The following is a 22,646-nucleotide window of genomic DNA, read 5'->3' as shown; positions in this document are numbered from 1 at the left end:
AATCACAGCAAGGAAACAGGAATCCCAAGAGGCTGATACGTTGGAGGAGGGAGAGGAACAGAGCCAAAGGAACCGCGACAGGTGTCTGAGTGCGTGAGCAGAGGGCGTTGCCTAGGTGTGAGGCCGGCCGGTGCTTGGTTGTGAGGGGAGTTAGTGTGTCGTAACTCGTGCCTGAGAAGAGGGGGTGGTGATGGACGGTGACCGTGTCAGAGAAAAGAAAATATGTGTTTGGTGCAGGGCTTTAAGTGGGATGAAAAAACTGGGGGGGGGGGGGGTCTCTCAAAGGGGCGTGGCCAGTGTAATTAGAGGCGTGGCTTTAAAACACTTACGCTAAAAATCTGCGTTTAGCATAGTGTGCCACCCGGCTTGTATTTTCTTGTTTCTGTCATTGCATCCAGATATGTGATACAGTAAGTAACATCATACCTACAACAAGTAAGGACTATTTGCTTTGTCAATGGTTATTAGTTGTATAAGATAAATAAGCTGCAACTATGGTTTGTTACATATAATATTGAAAAAGCTTCCAATTAAAGCCCTGGTACCCCTACCACAATGTTACTCTCTTGCGTTTCAAAAAGAAAAGGGAAATCCAGAAAGAAAATGACTCTTTAAAGGATTTCCCTTCTCTCACAACTCACCTGGCGTGACGTCATGCCGTTACTTCTCCACTTGTGAGAAGTAAGCAGTGTGGGCATCGCACATCGACGTGCCTGCTGTCTCGAAACGGGTCTCTATCGGGCTGTTTTGCACCCTGGCACTTTTTTCCGGACTGCAGTGACAGCAAACTGCTGTCACTGCAGTCCGGAAAAAAAAGACCACCTGTGCCTGGGCTTAAAACAGAGCCCGATAGAGACCCGTTTCGAGCCCCCCTTAAAAAAACTGCCGGTGCACTCTTCTTCGGGTGCGATGTAGAGCCCAGCTGGCAGGCCTGGTGGCCCGTCGACATGTTCCCACCATCCGGCTCCTCCCCTATGGCTAAAAACCTGGGGGTTAAGATGGATGAGGGGTTGATGATGAAGGCCCAGATTCTGGGGGTGACCGGCACCTGCTTTGGCCTATTAAAAATGCTGCGGAGGTTTTTGCCTCTTCTGTCAGAGGAGCATAGGAGGCTGACTGTGCAGGCTCTGATAGGCTCCAGGTTGGATTATGCCAACATTCTTTACCTGGGCCTGCCAGAGTACCTGCTACAGCGGCTTCAAGTGGCGCAGAATGCGGCGGCCAGGGCCATTTTTGGTCTAAATAGACGCAGTAGCGTCTCTGGGCTACTGCTGGCGCTACATTGGTTACCCATCCGCAAGCGGATTGCCTTTAAGGCTATGACCTTGGCCTATAAGGCGCTCCATGCGGTGGGGGCGAAGTATCTCCAAAAGAGACTGGCCTTTTACCATCCGGCGCGGTCGTTGAGGTCTGAATCTCTACTCTTGGCGACGGTCCCTCGGGTTAAGAGGGCCCGCCTGGGTGGCCGTTCTTTTAGTTTATTGGCCCCACAGATGTGGAATTCGTTGCCGCTCCCACTTCGGGGGGCTACCTCTCTTCTTGAGTTTAGGAAAGGGCTTAAAACCTGGCTGTTCTCCCAGTAGGTTTCCAGGTTGTTCTTTTTTATTGTCTGTATGCTGTTCATTTCTTTTAATCTGTGTTATGTTACTCTGCATTACTTCCCCTTACCTAAAGCGCCGGGACACTCTTTTTGAGTAACCGTTGCGCTATACAAAACTACAAATAACATAACATAACATAACATAACATAACACAGACCCCTTGAGACCCGGCCCACTTAAAGCCCTGGTTTGGTGTAAGACAAGACTGGTTCTAGACCTCAGGATTGTACCCAGGGTTGGATTGGGATATAAAATCAGCCCGGGCACGCTAAAAAAAAAGGGGCCCACATTTGCATATTGCCTTTCCACAAAATACTGCTTCAGCGAAAATTTATTTAAAAAAAGGGGGGGTGTGTAAAAAAAATGCATGGATTAGTTAACGCTTTTGACTGAAAACAAGTTAGGCCACTTCTGCTCAGGCCCCCGGCCCTGCTATGTATGCATACATTTATGAATGGGCCACCCCTGTGAGAGAAAGAAAGTGACACCTCTGCCTGTTGCTAAACGTGAGGTAATGAGCACCCATCTGCCTCCAGAAAGGCCACTCAGACACCCACTGGGCCGCTAGCTGTATCCGAACAGCGACACCGCCCACATCTGCTCCCCAGACTGCTCCAAAAAGCAGCCCACAGTTGGAACTCGGCACTGGCCCCGCGGGCATTGCTCGAGTGCCTGCGTTACCAATCTGACACTGACTTTACCTGGCTGAGAGGAAGGATCTTTGGAATGTGAGTAGATGGGGGCGAAGAACCTGTATCTAATTGGCAGAGATAGCTGCCCCGACATGAGAAGGGTCAGAAGCCTAGTTGTCAGACGAAAGTGTGGTTGAGAGAAGAAGGGAGACGGTCTTTGATGTGAGCCCACAAGAGGTCTGCGAGGTGCCACTGTGAGCGGAGGAGAGGCGCTGGGTGTGAGGAGATATCAATGTAGTAGGTGGGAAGAGAGAAAGGTACCTGGTTGTTGGGAAACAGATGCCTCTTGTGAGGAGAGGAGGGAGGTGTGTGGGTGTCAAGAGAGGGGAGAGAGTACCTACGGAAGGTGCTCCCTGGCTATATATATATATATATATATATCGTCAACTCCCTTTTGAACAAAGGAAATGAGTCCGCACTCCCGGAGATAGTTATTCCCAGTTTCTTTTTATTCGTCAAAGCTCCAAAAATCACCAGCACAAAACCAACGCGTTTCACAACAACAGTTGCTTGTTCACGGTCAATCTGCCAAGTGTTTAACTCCTCCTATAGTGCGAGGAAACCGACATGGTTTGTAATTCCACTTCCTGTTAAAGCACAGGAAGTGAGTTGGGATTTGTAGTTTTTAAAGTGATTCATCGATCGTATATGTATAACTGGTGAGAGATTACATATATCGCAATTTCAACACGAAAATAAGAGAATTATTTTTAACATTACTCCAATTATTGCTGAGTTTTTGTAAAGGTAAAATACCAGGATCATTGTATTTACATTGCATTAGGAGGTAAGAATGATTTCGACCAAACAATGAGAAAAACGAAAACAAGCCCTCTAGTGGGCAACATTTTTGGAGCTTTGACGAATAAAAAGAAACTGGGAATAACTATCTCCGGGAGTGCGGACTCATTTCCTTTGTTCAAAAGGGAGTTGACGATATATGACAAAAGCGGGGCTCTGCTTAGGAGTACCGCACCGGTGGAAAGAGCGCCAGAGGGTTGCGAAATGAGCCGATTTGGTGGATATATATATATATATATATATATATATATATATATATATATATATATATATATATATATCTACCAATTGGCTCCCTTCCTCTCCGTAAGGCGCTGCTTTTACCTCGGTCGCGTTACTCCTGCGGTTGAGCCAACCGCTACAAATTCAACAGGCTTTCCCCAGTCCTGGGGAAGGGTTTGGAGTCGCAGAAAAAACGGACTTCAATCGCTTATTCTTGTGAAAATGTATTTCATAAATCCATTGGGGGTTCAAAAACAAAACAACCAACGCGTTTCGACAGCGTCCGCTGTCTTGATCACGTGATCAAGACAGCGGACGCTGTCGAAACGCGTTGGTTGTTTTGTTTTTGAACCCCCAATGGATTTATGAAATACATTTTCACAAGAATAAGCGATTGAAGTCAGTTTTTTCTGCGACTCCAAACCCTTCCCCAGGACTGGGGAAAGCCTGTTGAATATATATATATATATATATATATATACACACATACATACATACATGGCTTTAATTGGGAAAAAACTGGGGGATGCTCTAAAAGGGGTGGGCAAACCTCGAAGGGGTGTAGCCTATCTAAGTAGGGGCATGGTCTAAATAAAGAAAACTAGTGTAGCAGTACCCCCTGCTCTGACGAGCCGTCAGCTCTAGGACTCCTCAGAGCCCCCACAGCCCCCTCTGTATGGCAGCCCAGGCTGAAACAGCTTCCCGGGCGCACACACAGCCACACCCGAATACTTCACAGGTCCCTTCTTAGAGCCCCTGCATCTCCACACTTTCTACTACTGTGCCCACTGGCGTTTTGTTCAACAGTGCAAATACTCCCTCCTCCCCTTCGTCGCCCCGTGGGTATGCCAGTGGGTGCTTGTCGCCAGGACACTGAATAGGCCCCTCTACGGCATTAACACTGGCGGTAAATACGCCGAGAGGCTTGTGGTGTTCCAAAGAACTGGGCTATGCTGCAGGCCATCGTCGCAGCGCACAAAATCAGCCTGCTGTTCTCACACTTGCAAAATAGGGCTGTCACATGCTCGTTATGATGCAGTCTCATAACATTTCCTTCTGTGCTAACACGTTTGTATTATTTCACGTCTAACTTTTGTTTGACTGGACTTTTACAAGCAAGTTTCCTATGATCAGAAGTAAAGACGAGATATCAAAATGTAGGCAGTTTCTCACACAAAGTGGTTTAAGCTGCTAAATTATCCCACTTGAGTTACCATTGATCAACACAATGGTGCGATGAAAGCACACTACCAAGGAGTTGTGGGCACTCTAGTTGCGCCTCTGATCAAGCTGGTGTGGGGATGCCAGGGGTACTGGAAGAGCATTAGCTTGATTTGCTTAAGCAGTGCGCGCGCATGCTCACCTGAAAAAAACAACAAAAAACGGGACTTCTGGTCACCCTACCTTTGAGGCCCGAAAATAGAGCCCCCTAGAGACCCGTTTCGAGGCCCCCCCAAAAAACTGGGGGTGCTCAGACCCCCAGAGACCCCCCCCCACTTAAAGCCCTGTATATATATATATATATATATATATATATATATATATATATATATATATATATATATATATACACACACACATATCTTACCTACAGGAGGTCGTCAGTAGGTAGTTCTAGTTAGGAAACTGTTTACTAGATTACTATTTAAAACCTGTTTTTGATTTGCAAATAACTTTGGTGTTGTTTGATGAATCTGCAAAATTAAAAAAACGAATTTGATCCGCACTTCAGCTCCTGTCTTGAAAATTTCGGGGTGATCGGTCAAGCGGGGGCCGAGAAAAAGGGGGTCCCAAAACGCTTTTTCTCTATGTTAAATTTCCATAGGAAACTTTAGACACAGCTCCAGCCCCAACTCCTGAATATAATTACATCACATTTCGCAAAAAGGTAGCCCTTGTTCCAGACAGTACTGTTTTTGTTAAATGGTGTAAATCTGTTCAGTAGTTTCTGAAAAATTTAAAGATGTCTCAGATATACAACTGTGGCCGCGATGGATCCACAACCCCTCCCGATCTCAAGCCGGAAATCTGATTGGCTGCCAACACTTCGTACCAGGAAGTGTTGGCAGCAATATTGAGACTCAGTTGAACTGAGTCACAAGAAAAAAGTTTTAAAAAAAAGAAAAGGGTGCAGGGTAGAAACACCCTGACCCCCTAGGCCCGTTCTGGGGATCCCACAGGGACCTCCAGGGCCCAAAAAAACAATACAAAAAAAATGTAGGCAGGAATCGTGGTGGATCCGCAAATCCTGCCGAAAATTGTAAAAAAGCGAAGCGTCGGTTGCCGTGCTTTGTTTATTTAAGTCCCCAGGTGGGCCAGGTCCTGGGGGCAATAAATAATAATGATGGGAGGTCCGCAGCCCCGGGGACCGCCACCTCCCTGGGGCTGAATCACTGAAATGTGGGGGGCACGCAGCTCCCCCACCCCCACCCCCACTGCCACCTCTCTGGGGTTATATTAAAACATAATGTGTATGGGGGCTCCAGCCCTCACACACAGGCCCGGGGACCAACACCTCCCCAGGGCTAATTTACTGAAATGCAGGGGGGTACGCGCCCCCACAGCCCCAGGAACCACCACCTCCCCAGGGCTATATTTAAGATAATGCGTGGGGGTTCCAGCCCCCCATGCAGCCCCGGGGCCCACCACCTCCCAGGGGCACAAATGAAGTAATGACGGGCCATTGCGGACTCCCGGTCCCGGGACTGCCACCTGCCCGGGGCCAATAGATTGAATTGCAGGGGGCCACCCGCTGCCCTGGGGACCGCCATCTCCCCGGGGCTATTTTTAAATAAATGCGTGGACGGGCTCTGGCCCCCCCCCCACACAGCTCTGGGGACCACCATTTCCCCGGGGCTATATTGAAAATCAGAGGGGCACCGTGCGTCCCCCTTCCAGAAGCCCTCCATGGCCCTGGGGACCGCCACCCCCCAGGGCCTGCTCTAGCAATGTCCCGGGGTGCCCACCCCCGGGACATTGCAGTTTGCTATGGATTGGCGGGAGAAGCCATGGCAAACTCTGGTCCACTTCATGGAAGCGAGAGCAGTACAAATGCTCTTGCTTCCATGAAGCGGAGCAGAATTGCATTTGGACAGACGGAGCTGCATGTTTGCTCGTTCAAAGAGTTTTAGAGTTTTAGCTCTTCAAAGGACAATCTGCCACGAGGTGCCTGGGAAAATGTTGGCACTTATACATTTTGAGATCATATTATTCATCAGGAAAGGGTACTGGTCTTTATCTAGGCCTATGAAAATCTTCCTCCACAGAATTCTGCTTTGGTGCTTGGTCACTACACTTCATTACACAAACGTCCATGAACAGTTTTTAGGTCTCGCCTGGCGTTGGAGCGCGCATGGGCTCCTCGCCTGCGAAAGCTATAGTAAAAAAGGCAGTTTCAAGAAGGGGACTCTAAGCCCTGCTCCTCCATTTCACTGGGTAGCATCAGCGTGGATGTTAAACGCTGGCTTCCCATCGAAAAGGAGGGTTTTCGGTTGCCATCCTTTGGCTTTTTTGGACGGCCCCCAAGGACTCGGTCGCCTGCATTACGGCTGTTGTGACGAAGTTTCTTACCAGAAACTTCGTCACGCTGCCTTGCTCGCGCCAGTCCAACTAATGAGCCGCTTTTATTCAGTGTAAACAGTGGGGAGAAGCTAGCAATGACTGTGGTGAAAATATCCCTGATGTGTGCTCACCCCTCCCCTCCTCCCAACGCAGAGACACGCCCCGTCACACCAGAGTAAAACCTTAAAGGCACGCCGGATTTATTTTCACTTCGAAGAGCCTCAGATTTCCAAAAGATGCCGTTTTTTTGGCTTTATAACAAATAAATGCCGGGATATGGTTACTTTAGATTCCGATCCGTCAGTACCACGTTATCGGCTGGCCCAGATGTCCTGCCCAGCTGGGCTGGTGCCAGTCACGTGCCTAAGCTGGTCATCGCAGTGTCTGGACCGCAGACAGAGCCACAGCCACCGTCCTTCATAGAGGGTCTGGACATGGCACAGTGGGCCAAGTGCCCACTGCGGTAGTGCGTGTGTAGCTTGGGGCCTTGGTACGTGACAGAGCCCACAGAACCTGCCCAGCAGAGGTACCCGAGGTAGCCAAAGTGCCACGCTGGGAGCAGACATCCCACCCCCCTCGGCTTAGGACGCCCCCTGTCTGGGAATTCATAATTCGAGTCCCATCCACGGGTAACCCCACCCCTCCGGCCTGCCAAGAAGGTGTCCAACCTGTCCAGTCTCACACTCCCGAGACTGTCTCACGACTGCTTGGTTTTTCCCGGACCCGAGACTGCAAAGCAGTCTTATAACTGAAACCCATACAAGTATTCACCAGTGAAAGCCTGGGGTCTGCAGAGTGATGAGTAAACGCTTTATAGCATTCTCTGCAGTGACGTGGTAACGAATGCAGTGGCCGAGCCGGTGTGTGACGGGCCCCAGTGCAGGGAAGGATATGCCCCCAGCCCCAGGTTTTTCAACTGTAAGTTACAACAATAATCTTGGTTTGGCAGGCCCTTCAGAACTCGGGCCTCTGTGCTACTGCACCTGCTGTACCCCTGGAAGCTGCAACCCTGTCCGAATGTCTCAATGGATTCAGGTCAGGGGTTTGCCAAGGATTCTATTAATCTATTTAAAATTACATTTGCTCCTTAATCCTCAGTGCTAAAGTTATTTATTTAAAAAAAAAAAAACTTTTACTTTTTTTTAAGGGCGTATCCTCTGCATTTGCAACACAATTAAAACAAAACTCCGCCACACGCTGATTCGACATTGAGCGCCGGTGAACAGTCAACAATCTTGAGCCCAAGATGTTGAACCATCGCAGTGAGGTGTATCCCATTGTACAGACCTGCCCGTCTGCATGTTAAAATACGCCTGCGCGCCATGCTTAAAATACTGGTGGTAAACGACTCCTGTTGTTATGCTTCGTAGCGCTTTCTCAAGCTGGGCTCCCACACTGTACTTATCTGGGATGCGTGTAGTAGTTTAGATGTGTGCGGTTGATGTTGGTTAATGTGACAGTAACACGAGTTTCATCCATAACAGGTGTCTGTGGTGTGTTGTTTGCATGGGTAGCTGTGTTGCTGGTTTACCTCTGGTCGGTTATCCAGCGCCTAGACTCTGCTGCTTGTTTTTGTAGTCCGGTATCCCTAGCCAGGTGTGTCGTCACAGTGCAGTGTGGTGCCTGTGTGAAAACATGACAGCTGGGGGAAATGTTGAGGTGTGCTCCGGATGTATGTCATTACGACGTGGTGTTTACACTGCGCTACCATTACAACGCTGTTATAACGACTTGCGTTGGAGGGCGCTGGATTGTGGATTATTTGAATTTTCTATTCCAACTCCAGCCCACGTAACAGTAGGGAAGGTGTTGGAATAGTAAATTAAACTATTCCTTGAGCAAGAGCGCCATCCAGCGCAAGTCGTAGTAATGACTTGCGTTGTGATGGCTGCGTTGTAAAGGCCCCGCGTTGTAAACACCGCGTGGTAAAGGATGTTTCCCGTGTGCTCCTAATGTACATAAGAACACCACTGAAGGCAGAGCAGCCAATTGTATTTGTGAAATCCCAAACTCCCCCTTGTGGCACAGAGAACAGGCGAGGAGGTCGTGGGGGGAGGGGGGGGGGAGGGGCAGACAAGTCAGTCTTTGGGCCGGCTGCCACTTCATCGGTCCACCCGCGGCTTCACAGCTGGAAGTGACATTTTAAACACACCTCAGTATGTGGACGCCTTTACTACCCGTTTGTGGCAGCTTTGTAAGCTTTTTCTGTCACTAAGAATCTGTAACAAGCATTTCCAATGCAATAGGTCTTGCATTTACGCAAGTTTAAGCTATTGTAAATGACAATGCTTTTTATTTATGTTATAAAAACAAAAAAAAGTAATTGTTATTTGCAATGTCAATAGCTCAAACAGGCGTAAATGCGAGACCTATTGCATTGCAAATGCTTGTTTTTCTATGATCTGGCCAACTAAGAATTAATATCTTTCCATAAACATCTCATTTAACCCATACTAAACTTGACGATCCTGAAAAGGGTTTAATGCATCTCCATGACTAAGATCTCACTGCCCATGGAAATGATCCCATGGTTGTCCACAACAAAAGGCTCTCTCACACCATTCAGCTCACGCAGGATCAGTGCTTTAAATGGGCCGGTATTCACCGGTACGGAGTACCGGCACTTCCGAATTTGTTTTGCAGTCAGTACCGGCACTTCTCTGTAGCCAAGGAGAGTAGAGGTACCCTGATCCACGGCAGGCACTGGTTAGGTTTATCCTCCAGGGCAGGGCAGATTCCGCTCTGCGTCCGAGGAGCATGTAATTAACCGAGCCATGAAGAAGCCTTTTGCAGAGTTACTGGTGAAGATTATAGCAGCGCCCATTTGAATATTCCGAAACTGCAGGGGTTTGAGAGGGCTTGTGTCACGCTGTGATTAACAGGACAGGGTCTCTAGACAGACCCTGCACTGTCAATCAGGTGTGCAGCGACCATTCGGGTGAAAGTGCCATCATGTCTTTTATTATGTGTAATGAGTAAATCTGTTTTATTGACATAAACACATTTCTCGTGGGTTTTGATATGTGCTGCAACTGGGGCAAAGGTCATTATGCGTGATCATATCTTGCCCATAGCCCCTCCCACTTGCAACACCTCTGTTTTAAAGAGTACCTGCACCTATTTTTTCCCATTTAAAACACTGTGTAGGATCATCAAACTGTGGCACACTAAGAGGTCCACCCTCTTTATCAGGACCAAAATCATCAATTCCCTCGTTGGTTCTATGTTTTCCATCTTTAAGTTCCGTTGCATATACTCCTCCATTCAAGGGCAGACCTCTAGATTCATGAAAGGCTTTGATTGAAACATCTGGATTCCAGCGTTCAACCAAATATTAATATATCGGATACCCTTTTCTGCTAAATCAAGTTGTAAAATATACTCAAATCAGTTTATCATTGGTTCAAACGCAGAAATGTTTGAACAATTGTTTCAATTGCAGAATAACATCACCACCTAGAACTTCAAGTCCAGCAATTTACCGGTAGCTAAAGTTTTTAAGTAAATCCTTAACTTAATAATAGCTAGAACTAGGACTATTCGAAGCTCTTCTCCCTTATCTCAAATTTCATCTGTCAAATCTTTGGGTGTCAATTGCTGATTTGGAGTAAATCTCTGGTTGGTTTATCAACCTGTTTAAAAGGACTTTGAAAGCTATAAATCAAGTTCCTTCCATGCGATTCCTAAGTGCTTGGAGTGACAGCAATCTATAATGGGGGTTCTTCTAAGGCAGAATTAAATGATGGTGAGAGCCCAATCCTTGGTTAGGAGGGGGACAGCCATAGGCCAGCAATTGCACATGTACAAGCTTGTTGAGGAAAGCCATAGCCCATCCAGATGTGCTGCTGTATTGCAGTCCCAGCAACCTCCCGACTTCCATTTTCCATCACCAACATTAAAGATACCTTAAGTTAGCACTCCTTGAGAGAATGGTGTTTTTTCTTTCTAATTCCATGTTTAGCTCTGTCCCGCGCAGTGGTGAATGAATAGCGACTGCCAGTGGCACTGTACCCTTGGAGAGTGTTTGACTATAGCGGCGTGTCTTGCCTGTCACAGTAGGTTATTAGTAAATACCATTAAGGGCATTAATATATGCCTGCAAAAAGAATTCAGGCAAATAGGCCTGTGTGTTTGTTATATGTTGTCTATTGTTCGACCAAGACTTTGATAAAACTGGACACAACAGTAGAAAACGCAAATAATTTTACAGGGCCTCTTCAAAAGTCCTGATGAAAGTCCCATACACGTAGTGGCCTAAGCATGAGGGATGAAACATGTCAACTAAACACTAGGGTGTAAGGACAGTTTATCCCCTGCAAGCACCCAAAGATCTTGATTTTAACAACACCAAAGGCACCCAAAATTAAGGGACACTAGAGTGGCCTGTGGATATATTTATTCTTATATTCTCATTAGTAGACCCCGTTGAGATTAATATCCAGTGTGCTCATCGAAAAACGGTTGAGCCCATCCTGGTTTATAAGGACCAGGATGCAACCCGATAATGAAGCATAGCACCAATAGGGTGTGTCAGACTCATACAAAAAACACCACAGGGTTGTTGGTTCTGAAACTGAACTCAGCTAGATGGTGACTGAATGAATATGGGTATAGGATACCCTTTTGTGATAAGTGTATAAGTAGGGGGATAGTATACTGTATCTCAATAAATCTCTCTCACCTCCCCAGAACAATTGGAAGTCTGGGAGATTAGTGATTTAGTGTGAAGGACAATATATACCAAATAATGCATGACTTTCGTGGACAACGGAGGAGCGCTGGTAAGGCCAAAGGGGAGCACTGTAAACAATGTGCTTGTGGCCTAACGTGAACCGCAGGTAACGCCGGTGGGCCGGCAGGACGGGGATGTGAAAATAGCCATCCTGCAAGTCCAACGCTACCAACCAGTCTCCAGGGTCAAGGGCAGACAGGACCTGAGCCAAGGTCAACATTTTGAACTTCTCCTTCCGGAGGAAGCGGTTGACGTTCCGAGATCCAAGATAAAACGCAGGCCCTTGTCCTTCTTGGGCACCAGAAAGTAGTGGGAATAGCAATCAGGACCTACTTCTGGGGCAGGAAATCGTTCGATACCTCCCTTGGCCAAAAGAGCCATAACCTCCTGTTGGAGAAGAGCCGAATGATCCCCAGACATTCAATGGTACTGAGGTAGCATAGCTGGGGGGTAGCCCCTTCGGACTATCTGCAAAACCCACCTGTCCGAATTGATGGTACACCAGTGGGGGAGAGTATGGCGATTCCTGCCACCCACTGGTGTGTGATGGGCCTGAAAGTTTGGACTAGGAGGGCTTGGAGGCTGCTGCAGAAGGGGCAGTGGTGGACTGGCCCGCCCGCTGGCCCCCAGAACCATGGCGGTGGTTTCTACGTCCCTGGCAGCACTGGGGCTGAACAGCTTGCGTCGGCCTGTGGTCCTGGAGGGAAAGTGGTGGGACACCCCTTCCGTAGCCACGAAAGGGGTGAAAAGCAGACTGTGCAGGGCGTGTGGTGGAGAGGCCCAAGGACTTGGCCGTAGCCAGAGAGACCAAGAAGCACTCTAGCGCACTGTCTGCTCTGCCGCCGAACAGGCGACGGCCAGCAAAGGGCATGTCCATCAGGGTGTTCTGGACATCCTCAGAAAAGCCAGTCAACCTTAGCCAGATGTAGTGTCGAAGGGTTACCGTCGTTGAAATTGTCCTACCCAGCGAGTCGGCAGTGTCCAGTCCACAACAGATGATAAACTTTGCTGCCTCTCTCCCCACAGTAACTGTACAGGAGAGCACGGCCCGGGCCTCCTCCGGGCACTGGGACAGCACTTGTGCCACGGTATCCCACACATAGTGGGAATAATGGCCCAACAGACATGCAGTGTTTACCGACTGTAGTCCCAAGCTGGGAGAAGAAAACATCTTCTTCCCAAGTTTGTCCAGCTTTTTGGATTCCCTATCACTTGCACCTTTAGATGTTGAGGCTTGGACCACCAAGCTCTCAGGGGTGGGGTGTTGGTAAGAGGAAAGTGGGGTCGCCCGGGGCCGGGCGGTTGCATCGGGCAATCATCCTATCCACAGGAGCCCCTGTGTTGGGCCTGGACCAGGTGCCCAAAAGAATGTCAGTTAGGGCTTCATTAAACGGCAGCAGAGGCTCCGAAGAGCTCGCTGCCGGCTGAAGCAACACTGTTAGGAGGTTAGGCCAAACTGCCACTGTAAGTAGCTCAAGGTGGAGAGCCTTGGCTGCCCTACGCAACACCACAGAGTAAGACGCTCCCTCCTCCGTAGCCACGGTAGGAGGAGACAACATGCCAAGGTCTGGTGAAGTATCCAGACCACTGACGTCCCCCAGTTCCTCTCTCCAGTCCAGATCATAATTCAACTGGTCGGTCAAGGGGTCTCCAGACCCCTCCCAGTCTACCTCACCCTTCTCTGGCTGTCAATTTGGCTGAAAAGGCCAGGGTGGAACACAGGCACAAAATGACCCATCGGCGCCAGATCTGGCATCTGTCGATGCCGGTCCGGCTCCGTGTCCAGATCGGGGCAGAAGCCGGGGTCGATGCTGGCTGAGGGTCCAGCCAGCGTCGGCTGCGGCCGCGGTGCCGATGAAATCAGCGGCGGGGAGGCATAATCAGGTCGACCGGTGCCGATCGGATCCAGGCCTGGATCCAAGGGGGTCCTGTGGTGCTGGGGCCTGAGCCGTTGGCGTCGAAGCCCTAGGGCCCCAAGCCAAGTCCGCGGGGCCCAAAGGCGCGCTGGGCTGCCCAAAGATGGCATGCATTGCTTCGTAGAACTAACAACGCTGGGCAGGGAGGGAAGCCCAGAGTCGACCCTGTGGGTTCCGCACTCGGAGCAGCGGGAGGGGCACCACCCGCACCCTTCGTCTCGTCGGCCAACGGACCAGGGGAAGTCGGAGAGCGACAATGCTTCTTCGACTTCTTCTTGTGCTTCGACTTACCTGACCCAGAGTGCGAAGACTTGGAAGAGGAATGATGATGGCTCCGCAACTGGTCCCTCGACCTCCCACAGGAACGAGACCTCGAGCGACGCGGAGCTGACTGTCGGGCCTTGAGTAGCTTTTGGGACCGTTCCTACAAAGACTTGGAGGCCATGGCCTGGCAGTCAGAGCACAACTTTGGGTCGTGGTCGCGTTACAGGCAGTAGAGGCATACGTGGTGCGGATCCGTCACCGACATCAGTTGGTTACAGGAACGCAGGCCTTGAAACCGGGCATCCCTCGTGCACCAGGAGTCAATGGACTCAAAAAACGATGTAGAGAAAAAGTCAGTCAAAAAGTGACTGGAGGTACCGCTCTCTCCGGATATGTGCTTGCTGGCGCGGAAAAAGAAAGAACTGACGTCAGCTCGAGAGGGCGGCATCTAAGTAGCTACCGCAACATCATTCCGGCGACCACAGTGCCGATGACGAACGCGGAGTCGACTGACACCACCTTCCGACGCGCAGGGGTACTGCTGACGAAAAAACTATCCAGATCCAATCTGACGCCTGGGAGGATATTCTAAGGTAAGGAATCTATAACTAACTGTTTCTTTCAGACGCTTTATGTTTGATGTTCTTGGTACCCCATGATTGTACTGTTGCTGGGGACACACGAAGGGGTGTGCACACAAGGTCTCTGAACCAGGGTGGGGGGAGGCGGTGCCAGGAACAGAGGAGGAGCTGACATTCCATAAACTGTGCACTTGGAGGCTGTCTGCCACCCCATGAGGATGGCATGCTGTGCCTAGTGGGAGGCACAGAAGCCTAATTACTGCAAGCAGTTACAGCCATGACCACCTCCCTCTCCCAGGTGACACATACCAATTGAAAATCCTATAATGGAATGTTGATGGCCTGATTATCCACACAATATATTAAAAAACAAGCCCCAGACCTTGTGATATTACAGAAAGCACACTTAACCGTAATCACTGTCTGTCTCTGAACTAGGGGACCCACCAGTTCGGGGACCATCAGGCGCTTCCCTCTGTTGTTGGTCGGATCTAGATTATTGGGCCGTCCATGCACTGTCTGTGTTCGCCCCTGGCTCTCTTAGAGGAGCACAACAGGGCAATAGCTCCACCACTCTTCACCCTCAACCCTGAGATCCATAGGGGGAAAGTCTTGCAATTAATGAGGGCCCAATCCTTCTCTCCCCACCGTAAGGACATAGGCGGTGGGAGTTCGGAAGTGTGTTTGCCAGCCTCTGTAGTTGCAGTGGACTGCTAGCTTCTCCACTCCCTCTCCTCTCAGGGCCTTAGCCTAGAGTCCCACTCCAGGTCCTCCCTTGTTGGGTACTGGCCCCAACTAATGCTCAATCAGCAGGAGGGCTTCTCACAATGTGCCTTATTGTCATTGCTGCATTTCCAGGATCAAGGGGAGGCCTCCACACCGGCATCTTCCGCACTGCCCCTCTTCAATGTCCTCCCGGTCCAGGGAGGACAGTAACCACCAAATGTGATCTCTGCTGCCTCGAAGTGGTCCTGTGTCTATATCCAGGTGAGAGGGGAGGCCCGAAGTTTGTATTGATAATAATAAATCACTCTGAAGCATATATCACTAGCTTAGATACAAGCTATGTGGTTTTATTTGATCTAACCCCAATTGGGCTGCAGCGTAACATGGAGGCTCTTTTAATTATACTGACCGACACTTTTTAAAAATAAATATTTCAAAAACAAAAATAGTATCATTCAGGGGTCGGAAAAAAGCTATACATTTTACCTGGAAACTAGGAGGAATAACAGTAGAAATAGCATCTACTTACCTCTATTTAGGGAGAGATTTTTCTCAGTCCACTGGTCCCGCCTCGCACTTTCAGCAGTCTGAACTAAAGACAGTATCTCATATGAGTGCTATAAAAAAGTCTTATCTCTTTACCGGGAGGCGACATTTTTCAGCTCTCCTTGAAGTTTATCGAAAAAAATGACCCCGATTCTAACATATGACTTAGAATATATTCCAATAAACCGGTGGGGTTTTTAAAATCTCAGGGAGAGAATACTCTTGTGCATGCTTAGGACTACAAGCCAAGCCACTCCCATTCAGGGGTAGAGAGTGCAAACGCGACAGCTATGGCAAACCTTATTATATAGGCATATAACATACTACATGCACCTGACCGTACATTAAGAGCAATTTTATGGCAGGAAACTTTTAAGGCTATATACTTTTAAACAAAATTTTGAGTTCTCTCTGGAACACTTTCAATGCTCAGAGAGCCTTCTACAAAGCTGGTCCCCAGAACTTTTGACGTTCTTTTTGAAAAAATCAACCCCGAGGCTGAGCTTCGAAATGGATAAACTTTATTGTCAACAGTTGTCGCATTACAAGCTCGCGTTAGCTAGTGTGGAGTATAAAGAGATCCCAAAATATTTGAATTTTACATTGGACCACAAGGTTAGGCATTGCATTCTGATGTTAAGGTTGAGGATACTCCTGCTAAAAGATGTAACAAAAAAGTGAGGCGGCAACTTTAATAAAACAAGCCAATGTGATTTGTGTAATGGAGGAATCCAAAACTTGGCACATGTTTTATTTGTCTGTCCAATTAGCAGTTTGGTTGAAGCACGGTCACGATTTTTAAAACCGATTTGCATTAAATATAATATTCTTAGAAATACGGATCTGATTGAGAACATACGAACCACTCCTGATGAATTTGTTTGCTAAAAAGTTTTTAACTTTTTGAAAGTGTTACTCCCGCTATTTTAGAGATATACAAGCTAAGAACAATAATCAATTTTGCTTAAAAAGAATTTTATGATGTAGTGTAATACAATGGGATTGGAAACTTGGATATATTATTTTACTATATTGTGGATCTCAGATGAGGTCTATATCTATGAATACATTTTATTTCAGATACAAATATGTACATCGCTATTATCAGCAGTCTGTAAATGTGGTGAGTATCCTTTCCAATCCTCCAGTATTACAGAATTTGTAAAAGAAAACAGGAATGTAGAATTTATAATCCATCAAGGCTTCCTTGCAAAAGTACTTTAAAGTAACTCAAGTTTGTTTTAAACAATACAGCTAAATGTCTTGCAATCCTTCAGTTTATTCTGCTTGAAGACAGTCTCTAAGTCTTTCCAAAACAGCTTGTCTGATAGCCAGGTCCTGGCTGCAATAATAACAATCTTGATTTTCTAGCACAAATGCTATGGACCATGCAGAACATCCACTCAATATCTTCAAACTGGTATACCTAAACATTATAATAGTTTTGTGGCTTTCCAGAAAATTTAGTTCCTGATTCACAGTTCAAGTGTCTGCCCAGGGCTATGAAGCCATTCACCAAGCGGCAACAGTGTTTTGACTTCACCACCAACCTTTTCGTCATCAGAGCAAATGTAACAGTTGTTGGTTCAGAGTATCATTCTTACTTGTCTGACTAATAAGGAATGATGAGTTCATGTCCTTACTACAGATTGTAGCATCCTCTCCAGTCTGGTACTCCCCAATGACTACGCCACACATGGATCTTTATATAACACATCTTTATTCTTCGGCGTGTAACAGTGAACTCAGCATTCTAAACATGCATTCACTTCACTACGGTCTGATGCTTATGTCTAGGCTTTCCTGTTTTCAGTTTCTATTTTTGGTAAATTCTGGTGTGTTTTTTTCAGTGTTTTCAATATCTTAAAAAACAGTTGTTATCAGTGGTTACACATTTTCGCGCCACTAAAAACAACAGAAAAAGTGTTTTTCCGGTGTTTATGGACCATTTTGCTTTTATTATTGCCTGCTTTCTGCACTGAAAGAACATGGTATATAGACAGTGTACTTAGTGTATATGAGGTCCAAAGAGATTTTTGCAAATTAATCTTATGGTAGTACACCATACAATACTTCTTCAGTGAGTCTTTGGTCATGTGCGCTCGCGCTTTCCTTCCCATGTAATCTTCTGTGAAAAGCCACTCTCAGCATTCATAGCCCCTTGGGCTGAGAACCATCAGCTAAGGGACACAGTTGGGATGACTCTTTCTTTGATGCCACATAAAGCACGAAATGATAAATATTTGCGTTTTAGTTCCTGTGCATAAGAAAACAGTGCACCAGAATGGACTAAAAAGTCAATAGCATCCCTCATTAACTCTGAAGATGGTAAAGATACTTTCAGCATACCATCTAACAAGTGGCAAGGATCTCCTATAGGGAATCACTTCAGCTCGGGTATTATTTTGACAGCTCATCACACAACTTTTTATATACGTAGCTGAATCACTGCAAATACAAACAATATCACTCCAATCTTTGTTGAACTTGGAAAGAACCTTTTTTGCAGAGCATTACAAGTGACCCTGCGTTCCATGTTTTCCAAAAGTCTGGTGTGATGTTTTCACCACTATCCCAGATGCTTGGTGATAGATATACTTGTCACTATACCTTGCATTGAATGTTGAAAGCCTGAGGTGTTGGCAATTCAGCTACTATCAATACTGACCCACTAGAAACTATGGGCTGATGTATTAAGGGTTTTTACCCATTCTCTGTGGGTAAATGTGATGACACATATTAGGAAAGATTTTTATGAAACCAGCCATTTTACCTATCAGTGAAAGAATCAAATTCAGCCAAAACATCAAATATGAGTTTGATATTTTCTGAATCTCTACAGTTTATAAAATAATTAAACTAGACCTAAAACATTAAACTAAGCCCTGCATCTTTAGACCAAAGGCCACAAAACTGAAAAAAGTAAAAGGAAGAAGAAACAACATTTTAGTGGCATCCATAAAGAACAAAACCCAAGCAGAATAATGGTAGCCAGTCTTCCTTACTGCTAGCTTGTATAACAAAGGTACATTGTATTGACACCTTCAGGAAGAAAAAAATGACTTTTTCACTCTCTTTTTCCTTTTTTTGAATGGCATTTAGTTTGAGGTTGTGCAGGTGTTTTTTCAGTGTTTATATTTTTTCACCGGTGAGGGCTATTTCTCTTTCAGTGGGGTTTTATCAGTTATTATAGGTTTAAACCTAAAACCCCACAGCCTACTTATGTCTTAGTTCTACGTAGTCCATGAGGAACCACAAGGGTTCCGTCACTACAAACTCACCTGGCACTACATTGCCCCTTCTGTTAAATAAACCTTTTTTTTTTCTCACAAATATGTACATAATCATAGCACTTCAATGAGTCTTCATGGCGCTTTGATCACACATTCTCACCATGTCTTTGGAAACTGGGAACAGGCAATACAAATGCTCTTCACATGTCCTTGCAGACCAAGTATTTTTATTGCCAACAGTGACTGACGAACGATTAGCCACATGTCTAAAATGCGAGGAGTCTCGGGTAATGGACTTCGCCGGACATTGGGCTGTCACCATGTCTCCTTTGCTGGTCACAACCTGAAATGTTTCAGCATCAAACGTTCGTTTTTAATGCTGACGAACAAGCGCTTTATCTCCCTTAGTGAACGTGATGTCTTTTGCATGTCGAAGATGATCTGCATTGGCCTTCATTTTCTTCTTACGATCCAAGTCTTTCTTGCATGTTTCTTCCTCAGTATTTGCTCTTCTGTTGGTCATCATGTTTCTCCCAAATATCAAGGTTGCAGGGCTTTCACCTGTGGTCGAGTGTGGTGTTGAACAGCAAGCTTGAAGAGTGGAATTTAAGTCAAGCTTTTCTAGTACAGCACGCCGGACAGTTTTCTTTAGAGTACTCAATAAATATTCGGCAAGGCCATTGGTCTGTGGCCAAAGAGGTGTGCTCTTCTGATGCTTCACATTAAGATGACTGAGAAAGTCTCTGTATTCTTGACTGTTGAAACGTGGGCAGTTGTCAGACTTTACAATCGCAGGAACGTCCCAGGTTGTGAAAATGCTTTCTAATCTCTTAATGACACGTTCTTGAGTGATAGATGAGAGATCTTCAATCAATGAAAAATAGGAATATTCATTATTGATGATCATCACGGGATGTCCTTTGTAAAGCAGACTAAAGAAGTCAACAGCAATTCTTCCCCATGCATGCGTTGGCAATTTTGACATGTTTAAGGGGTGTTGAGTAGTTTTCGATGACGGGCAGTTGCATAGATGACAGGCCTTTAATTTTCTTTCAACTCTCTCGTCAAAATGTGGAAACCAAATACGGTCTCGGAGAGCGTGTTTAGTGGCAACAATTCCATTGGCCAGTTTAATTATCTGTTGTCACAGACTCTTCGGAATGACAGCTCTCAAAACATCTTAAAATAATACCTTCCTGAGTAATGGACATTTATCTTTGACATTTTTAAACTTCGGATATTTACTGCCACTGGTAAGAGGTCGAGGGTGCTAGTAGCAAGACTGATGAGTAATAATGTCTTTCATTGTCAGCATGTCACTATCTTGACTTGTGGCAATAACAGTTTGCTTCAATGAAATGGCAGCTGGGGTGCTTGATATCACTATGACATTTATGTTAGCTTCAGCCATCTTAAAAGGGGTCCCAAGGCATTGTTAAGGCACTCTTGAGAAATAGTCGGCAGGGTTCTGATCTTTCCCTGGACGATGCATGATGGTGTAGTTGTATTCTTGCAATCACAGACTCCAATGTTCAATGCGAGGAGGCATTTTTGCTTTTGGATTGCCAAAGATAGTTAACAATGCTTGATGATTAGTCACAACCTTGAAGGGATTCCCATAGAAGAATATGTGTAAATGTTCACAGGCCTACACCACTGCTAAGCTTTCTCAGGTTGTGAATAAGCTCAATCAGTTTAATACAAACTTTGCCTTGCATACACTATAATACCTCTTTGAGCATTTGGGTGCCCACTGTGCTGTGTAAGGATGGCGCCAGCCCAACAGGGCTAGAGTCAACAACAATCTCAGTATGAAGCTTGAGATCAAAGAAGGCCTTTTCAGTAGTGTTCCCAATAGCTTGTTTGAATTTCTGGAACCTTTGCTCGCATTAATGTGACCGGAGAAAATAAATATTTTTCTTCGTCAAGTCTCTTAATGGTGAACTGACAGTGGGAAAGTCTTATATGTATGTAGAACAATAGCTGGCCATGCCAAGGTATAAATGTAACATGGAAAATCTTATGGGGGACTGGCAGTTACACTTTAGCTGGAATAGGTGTCATGCCCCCATCAAAAATGATATGACCAAAGAATTTTAACTTTGTCGAATGGAACTCATCTCTCGGCATCGAAGTTAAACCGGTATCAGCGAGCAACTGACACACTTACGTGAGAGCTTTGTCGTGCTCCTTCTGTGTAGCTCTTTGCAGATTTGTCCAAAGGTGGGGCATTTATCTTTGCGTGGAAACAAAAATCCACACCAGAAGCACTATTTCTTTTTCTGTGGAGAATTCACTATGCATCCCTCAGCCTTGCACTTTGGCTTACTTTTCACATTCATAACTGACTCATTCTGGGCACCACCATGTCAGCAACTTGTTGATCACCAAACTCTTCAGCACTGGCAGCCATGAGAACTATTTCCAGACTACGAGTTTGTCTCAGCATTCATCGTCTGAACAAATCTGACAAGCATCCATCAATCGCATTGAGGCGTATAGCTTCCTTATTGTTAAATTCATTGAATGTAGAGTGTTTGATGAGCATATCCAGTCTCTCATAATTTCGTCAGTGGTCTCACTGGCTTTCTGTTCTTTACTGAAAATGTACCTTTCGTAATTTACATTTGGCATTGGATTGAACTTGAGTTTCAAGGCTGCTTTGATTTGACTGTATGTAGTTTTGTCAGCTTGCTGCATTTTCTTTATGACTTCTTTAACACCTTCACTAGCAAGATTCTTAAGGTACTTGATCATTTTCTTATCTGCTTTTTCAATTGCATCAATTAAGTCTTCAAATGTCTCCATCCAGGCAGTCCATTTGTTGCCAATATTCAATTTTTGGGCGGTATCGAATGGTGGTGATGGTTTCAAGAATGTAGCGGCATTGTAACCATTTACGAGATTGGCTGACTCTGAGGGTGGAGTTCTTTCCGATACCGTCAGCTGTCCGCCAGGACCTACTTCATCCAGTCCATCTCTAAGGCCCTTTACTGTGCTGGCCGCTGGGTCATCTTGGACAGCCCATGGAACAGTGACCTCCATCTTGGTCTCCATGGTAGCCCTTTACTTTCAGGAGACTTTAGGAGTTGTTCTGAACCACCACCTGGCAGCTTTGGTGCTGTACAGCTTCAGGTATGGACAAAGCAAATACAAGGAGATGTTGGACGGAATGAGTTTTTGAAAAGTTTCATCTCGCCGTTCATCATCTACTTGTGTTTGCTTTGTTGACCCTAAGTTGGCAGGGTATGCCCAGACGTGGGTCCTTTGCTCACTTTGTCACTAGATTCATGCTAGCCTGGCGAATGAGGGTGTTAAAAATGAGAAGGTCCCCCTACTGGGAGGGGAACTAACCAGTGCACAGCGAAAGGACCGTAGTCTTATTCCATAAACATCATAATCACAGCAGTCTGTGTGAAAAGTTTCAAGAATTTTAATCCATTCGTGGAGAATATTCAAGCATATTCAAGTTCAGCCAGAAGCGTGTCGTTACACGTCAAATAATCCAACCATAGTGATTAAATAAACAAGTCCCGATGCATTTCGAGCAAAAGCCCTTTCTCAAGGGAATGCTCTACAAAGAAATACAAATATGAACAGAATCAATAAACTGTACAAGTTACAAACGATCGAATGCAAACATGCAAAAACCAAATTGGAGTAACTGGAATGACTCGTGACAATAGTTACAATGCTGTGTGACATATCCCAAGGGTTGCCAAGTCTAGCGGTCATATCCGAGGTTGTGCAAAGAACGTTGAGGCGTGGAAA

The 22,646-nt window shown here is 46.2% G+C and overlaps 1 protein-coding gene across 8 annotated transcripts in view; it reads left to right on the top strand.

The window, feature by feature from the left end:
* LOC144791525 (uncharacterized) overlaps positions 1 to 22,646 on the top strand; it is an 826,098-nt gene that overhangs the window by 284,034 nt on the left and 519,418 nt on the right. The window lies entirely within an intron of this gene.

The sequence above is a fragment of the Lissotriton helveticus genome, chromosome 11 (assembly GCF_964261635.1).
Source record: "Lissotriton helveticus chromosome 11, aLisHel1.1, whole genome shotgun sequence".
Taxonomy (NCBI): Eukaryota; Metazoa; Chordata; class Amphibia; order Caudata; family Salamandridae; genus Lissotriton; species Lissotriton helveticus.
Note: the sequence above shows the minus strand (reverse complement) of the source record. Positions and strands in the feature narration are given on the sequence as shown.